This window comes from Juglans microcarpa x Juglans regia, chromosome 2S (assembly GCF_004785595.1).
Source record: "Juglans microcarpa x Juglans regia isolate MS1-56 chromosome 2S, Jm3101_v1.0, whole genome shotgun sequence".
NCBI lineage: Eukaryota > Viridiplantae > Streptophyta > Magnoliopsida > Fagales > Juglandaceae > Juglans > Juglans microcarpa x Juglans regia.
In genome coordinates, this window is record NC_054597.1 from 7,651,047 (window position 1) to 7,657,227 (window position 6,181).

The following is a 6,181-nucleotide window of genomic DNA, read 5'->3' on the forward strand; positions in this document are numbered from 1 at the left end:
CCACTCAAAAGTTTTACGCATCACATGCAAGGTTTATTTGTAGTTTCAAAAGCTAGCATGCGTTCTTTTCGAAATTTACTCTTTCATTGCAGTTTGTCTGAGCTCTTCATGTAGTCGTACGTACCAGCTGGCCACCAGCAGATCAATTAAAGATGTCCTGGATCAGGGCACTCCTGCTTGAGTTTTGCCTCAACAGCTAAGAAGCAATTTCCTCTAGTGAGGAGGGTTCACGATCAGGCTTAATTTCTTCAATCAGACATGGCCGGACGACGTCCCCGCGGGTGTATTATTCTCGTTAAGCTGGTTTAGCCTATATATGTATATATATATGGGAGTGCCCATACATTAATGCAGTTCAAATGGTTGAATATTATAACGTTAGCCAAAATATCTCAAACCATACAACAAAATCGAATTAATTACGAAGATCACGATGGAGCGCCCCTAGAGTACTGATTACAAAGAGGAGCTAGCTAGCATTGATGATCTAGGCCATGCATGATGGGGCTTCATGGGTGGAAATTAAGATCGATGTAGGGTTTTGGCGTGACATGCAGCGCGAGGCAGGCTTTATAATAATTACGAGTGTCTCGATAAACAATGGCAAAGATTTTGATTAACACCCACCACAAACCCCTGAAGTACTGTCAATGTCAATAGTATATTCAAACCAACCACCGTGCACAGACCCCAAAAACCATTGATCACACTAACAGATGTTGGTTGGTTAATTAATATATACACTAATACCTAATCTAATTTCCAGTGCTGGCTAATTAATCTTTTGAACATTAATTAGATCTAATCAGCTTGTGTATGCATGACAGAGGTTGGATGTTTAATTATGGAGCAGATGCTCATTTTCCTGGTAGTGTAGCTTTCTGAGCGCCAATTCCTTATCCCTCATGAGATGAAAGATGTAGTACTTCAAGTATTTTAGAGTTTCATATATTCTAATTAATTCCTCAGTTAAAAGGGTCTCGTAGTACTCCAATAAAAGAATTATTTTCATCTCCTTTTGCGAATTTCCACATGTTATGCTTGTCTACCCAAATGGGGGTGGGGGGAGTAATTAGCTATATTGTGCATTGGGGTCAATAGCTCGCTCTCTCTCTCTCTCTCTCTCTCTGTGTATATATATATATATATATATATGCTTGTTTAAGGTTCTAATAACCTGTACGCGTCTACCCTTTGATCGGGGGAGTAAGTTAATTAATACTTGTGTCTCCCTTCTAAGAAGAGGTTGTTATGCTGTGCAATAATATTGCATTATTATACCGAGGGTCCTTATAAACAAGAAACGCGCGCTTATTTATTTTTTTTTATTTTTTATTTATGAGCAAGCAAATTTATAAATAAACTAAGTGGTATACTAGATTTAATGGGGTGGGAGTCCCCAATGATCATCCCAAACCAAAAAAATGCAACGCAAGTAGAATAAAAAAATAGGGATCCGGAGCCAAAAATTGGATTCCACCCATTTTCCACTAAGGGGAAGCCGCTTAAAGCGGTTAGCATAGTCTAATAAATAGACTGTAAGCCTGCGACTAAAGTCGTAGCGAAATGATGTGTGCTGCATCTTGTTTGTCTGGACTAACTGTAGGAGACTTCTACGACCACTTTGTCTTGATCATCGGTTAGGAAAAACGGGAACATAGAAACGTAGTAACAGGAGGATGTGTTGATATGCCAGCATAGGACCTTCACTGTCTGTGGAGACGCATGTCGTTCACACGCCACTCTAGGAGATAAGGGGGTGGTCGGATATGAGAGATCCGAAGCCACTGATCCTAGTGGTGCCGCGTGTGACGGTGGCAAACTCTTCTTAGCATGGTGGTGCATGGAACTCAAGCGCTGTATGAGCCACTCGTGGGACTCACGTGCCACTCTTTTGATTAATTTTTTTTAGCTGTTCGGCAGATCGTCGACTGGAGAGTCTACTTGCCAAGTGCGTGGTAGTCATAGGAGGCCGATAGGCAATAGATTGGCGCATCTTGGTGTTACAGAAGGAAAACGTTGGCCGGACAGAAGGAGGGAGGGAGGAGCCGAAGCTCTAACCCCCCTTTGGGAAGAGACAATGAAAGGATGGCCGAAAGTTGGGTAGAGAGGAAAAAAGGACACCTGAGTGCTAATTAATTATGACAATTGTTTGTAATGTTGATTGTTAATGTATATATTTATGTTTATTTTGGATAATTAAATATATCTCGCTACATAATTTAGCTCGCTTATTAATGATCATAAGGGCACTAGTGTTGGTTAGCAAAATGGCGCGCATGCATGCAGGTGCCCTGTGCAGACGAGCTACTAATTGCGTTTTGTGTATCATGTGTTGCACCAATTGATTTGAGAAATGATTTGTACCTTTACGACATGTATACCTCGCGCATTCCTTTAAAAAGGTTATCTGAGAGTCACGTAAAAAAACTCACTTTTCATAATACTGAACTCTAGTACTTTTTTTTATTTTTAAAGTACAATGTGCGGAACTAATTTATATACTTTAAGACTACGTCTAACATTGCTAGATTGTTTGCTTTGAAACGATGGAGGATCTTGACCTAATTCCTTTTACTGCGCGCCTGATGATTAGCAGTCTGCAGTTGCCTATGCATGATCTGAGAGCATGCAGGCACACATGCAGTTCAACTTAATATTGAATTTTGTATATATATATATATATATATGGTTCAAACCCAGCTAACAGTACTATCGTCATCATGTCAACGTACACAGAAAATAGTACTACTGATCTGTTAGTAGTTATCCAAGAAATTAACTGCACTAATTGCGCGCCCATTTTAGTTTCTGAATGCGTATTAAATGGGGTAGATGCGACACAAAACTGATTAAGAAGCAGAATTAATTGCATTCATGAGCTTGTACACAAATCCGTCAAACAACTTCAACGTTTTGAAAGCAGCTGATCTATGTTTTCATCAGTCAAATGAATAATGTATGCGTTCACATTCCTGTAGCAGAAAACTTAAATTCAGTTAAGATCAGAAGATCATTACATGAACTTGAGAATCTAATAACATGATATATAGAGGTATTTGAGGCACAAAAACCAACACCAACTATACAGATCGATCACCAAGCATAAATAAGGTCAAGAACCCTTTTTCCCCCTCATCAAAACTTCCCATATCTTTAATTAACTTGACTTTGCACACCCATTATAAATTGGCCGTAGCTAGCTGTAGCGGGCCGGCTATCTATTTCTGGCTTACATTTTTACTAAAAACATAATTTCCAAAATTTTTGTATCCCCCCCATCAAGAAACTGTATACATGACCCAAAAGCTTAAGTAAAGTCGAAGTATTAACGAAATGGCCTGGATCGAGTTGAACTGGTACTTGCTCGAACAAAAGCTGGAAAATCTTATAAGTTATGAATCGGAGGCTTCTTCTTTGTTGGAGTGTAATCCATAGACACTAATTCATCACTACTGGCCTCCATCCCATCTTCGTTTGGTGTAAATAGTAGACCATCAACGTCTCCCTTTGGACCTGCTTCATGATTAGTATTAGTAGTAGCCGCCCGCAGACTCCGTGCTGCAGAAAAAACGCAAAGTTAGCTGAAAAATATCAGATTTGCACTTTGAATCATTGGTATTAATGGAAGGACTGTGCTGATATGGCAGAAACTTACCTCTAGCAGTGATAGAAATGAAGCAAAGAAACACAAAAGCAACCAGAAGAAGGCGCTTGCATGTAGCCATAATATTCTTAGATGACTAGTCTTTTGATATATAATTTATCGAATGCCCTTTCCTGCATAGCATCTTTCACCTAAGTTGATCTCTTATATAGGCAGAAAGAATAGTAGTAGTTGCTAGCTAGATACTAAGAAATGTGATATTATAGCTAGCTAGGTCATGACAGTGACCAAAAAATTTGTTGGCACAAACTTTCTTGAAAAGAATGGACTCCCGTACAGGAGGGTCAACATCAATATGTTTTCTCCTGTTTTGCTTCATGACAATGTTCTCCCATTTGGGGGTATCTCAAATTGTCTTCTAACATCTAACGAATTAAGCGGGTATTTTTCTTTTGTTTTCAACAGTTTTGGGGGAAATTAACCTGGCTAAAGTTACTGAAGCACAAGATCAATTTATCTTTGGAGCTAGCAATATAGCGTTGTTGGGGGAGGAGAAGGGTAGTGAATTTGAAGAATCAAGCCAAGAACTTTTGCTGCAAACAGTGATTAAAACCCCAATATTTCAATTAGGCTAATGACTCTTGCATGGGGTTTTGCGATCTGTTTAGGTTAGGATCTTTGTTCAGTGCTAGATCACTTTGTGCAAAAGATAGGGGACCAGGAAAAATCTGCAAGAAAATTCACGGGGCCTACTTCACACTTGATCTGCAGCCAAATTAGTGGAGCATCCATGACCATCTTCCACCGCCAAGCACGTGAGATTCCCCCCATTCTAGCATCAAATATACATGCCTCACATTCCCTCGTAAAAACATTGAGACACTACCAGAGATTTCCCTCTAAGAAGAGTACTACACTCCAGGGTTCTGCTGTTATTTCAGTACATGATTTATATATATATTTCATCGAGACATATCATGTATTTATATATACCATTATTGCTTGAACAGTTATGGAAGAAACAATGCATTAATGAATGTATGGTGATTATCTGGACTTGTGGGGCTACAATCTCTTCAGATTGGGTGATCACGATGATATGTACAAAAATCACATGGGACGGCACTGGTGATTTTCTACTCGGTGGCCCTGTCTTGTCCCTAGTTGCATAGACATTAAAAATGATTGATCTTGCCAAGTTTAGGCTTAGTATAAAGACGACATTGATGCTGATGAGAAGGTAAAAATAAAAACAAATTAACCAATTAAAGAGGGTTTGATTAATTTGCTAGCTAGCTAGGAAGAACATGCAGCTAGCAACCTAGCTCATAAGTTTTTATTCCACTTAATTATAAACATAGTTCTTAATTATCCTCTAAAAAGTGTTACACTATATATCAAATTTCATTTTGCTGGGTATATATAATTAATGATCATTATATATATATATATATATATATATATATAATGCAATCAAGAAAAACTGTGCATCATTCATCTATGGCAAAGCTAGCTTCTACTCATTTAAAATTCCATTTTTTAAAGAGGACGGTATCTGATAAATTTTACTTGATGCTTACGGTGACTAAGTCCCAGTTTAGATACAATAAGTATTTTATCTCATATCATATTATCATTATAATTTTCTTAAATTTTCATATAAAATATAATAAACAATTCAACTTTTTCAAATAAAAAAAATATATATTAAAAAAAAATATTCTAACAATATTTTGTCATCTCAACTTTTAACTTTCAACTTATCTCAACTCACTATCTAAACGATACCTAACCCTCCAAACTGTATAGAAAAGAAATCAAAGATGTCTTTCAGAGCAAATAACCTTTGACATGTTACAATATTCTGAGCTAACTAATAAGAGAAGTGCTACACAGTTACTAAGAGATCTCATAAAAGCAAACTAACAAATTAATATAACTGCATATAATACGTTAGATATATTTTACAATAAAAATAGATTTATAATCTAACGTACTACATCAAGCTACGTCAGTTTGTAGATTAATTAATCTTGTGGAATATCTTTCTAGCTAAATCATTTCTCAACTTATAAAGGGTAATAATATTAATTAATTGAAAATTTATATTATCAAGCTGGTGTATAGATCAACGCACCTAATAAAGTACTTACATGAAATTATTTAATTTAGAAGATAAATTTTAAAATTTAAATCTTACAAATCATATTTTTAATATAAATGATGTATTTTACATATTAACTTAAAAATATAATAACTCTAATTAATTATTCTCCATTCAATGGTCTTTAATTAGTACTGCTTACTGTTTGAGATAAAGAAGTTAATGTGGATCTCTATTTAAAGCCATCAAAGAAGTATGGAGCTTTTAACTTTTATAATGATTCGAATGCAAAGACATTACAGTACCATGCATGCCCTTCTTTTTGGAGGGCCACCTTGTCGAACTAATGTCTTTGATTCGTGACCCATTCGTACGGAGTGACTTTCTGAAGTGATGGGAAAAGGTGGATTATGTCTAACGATCGAAGTTCTTCTCGACCTTTTTTTTTTTTTTTTTTCTTTATCGTATCT

At 36.5% G+C, this 6,181-nt stretch overlaps 1 long non-coding RNA gene across 1 annotated transcript; it reads right to left on the reverse strand.

Moving 5' to 3' along the window:
- Positions 1-2,978: 2,978 nt before the first annotated feature.
- Positions 2,979-4,542, reverse strand: LOC121253289. The gene is made up of 2 exons (XR_005938393.1): positions 3,659-4,542; positions 2,979-3,561 (listed from the first exon to the last, which is right to left on the reverse strand). It is a non-coding gene; the product is annotated as an uncharacterized LOC121253289 (long non-coding RNA).
- Positions 4,543-6,181: the final 1,639 nt, after the last annotated feature.